This window comes from Macadamia integrifolia, chromosome 1 (genome assembly GCF_013358625.1).
Source record: "Macadamia integrifolia cultivar HAES 741 chromosome 1, SCU_Mint_v3, whole genome shotgun sequence".
Classification (NCBI taxonomy): domain Eukaryota; kingdom Viridiplantae; phylum Streptophyta; class Magnoliopsida; order Proteales; family Proteaceae; genus Macadamia; species Macadamia integrifolia.
In genome coordinates this window covers 2866538-2867449 of record NC_056557.1, presented here as the reverse complement: position 1 = coordinate 2867449, position 912 = coordinate 2866538, and positions in this window count along the sequence as shown.

The following is a 912-nucleotide window of genomic DNA, read 5'->3' as shown; positions in this document are numbered from 1 at the left end:
ATTATTTCAAACACATCTAAAGGGGGAGGGGGAGGGGGAGGGGGGACCGCCACACCCCCATGCAATACAAAATGATTCCTCATTTGACACTAGTGCTTTTTCATTAGCCGAGGCACACTCCCTATCCCCCACCCCCAATTTTTGACAAAATATTTTTGCGAGATCCAACCATAAATGAAGTTTTCCTCTACCACTTCATCAACCTAGGGTTGTAATACCCCAGAAAAATGAAAAAGAAAAGAAAAGAAAAAGGGGCAATCCTTTAAGTAGAGAACAGGTGAGGAATTGGAGCATTGTGAATCTATCAAATGGCTTTTGCATTGAGGTATAGTCTATCCTTCTTTTTTTTTTTTTTTTTTTTGGTCTATCAACTGGCCTACAGGATGAAGTGAGATCCAAAATCAATTTTAGAGAAATATTTGATTTCTCTTTTAAATTTTGATTTCTTAGGTTTCTAAAAACAAGTCTAGCAACCAATTTTCTTTAATCAATGCATTCAACTTATAACCATCATCTCAAGAGTTTCAAATTGCACATGTTCTCTCAATTGTTCTACATTGTTACACTGTGCTACATATCCTGGTTATCTTTTTCCCTACGTATATTAGGCCATGCTCGAGTCTGACCCAGCCTGAAAAATCGCCACATGTTGGCAGAGGCTAGGAGGTCTAGAGGATCTAAAATGGAAAAAGAAAAGTGATTATTCTTGCATATAAGCCATTAAAAACCATTGAAAAATTCCCCCTTTGTTTGGGTTGCCTCTTGATGGGTAGGGCTTTTATTCTTACATAGTAGGTTTAAGCTTTGCCTGTTGTATCTGTTTTGTTTTGTATTAATATATTTTTTGTTCACACACAAAAAAGAAAAAAAAAAGGGGGTAATTCACAATCAATTGATAACCATTTAATCACC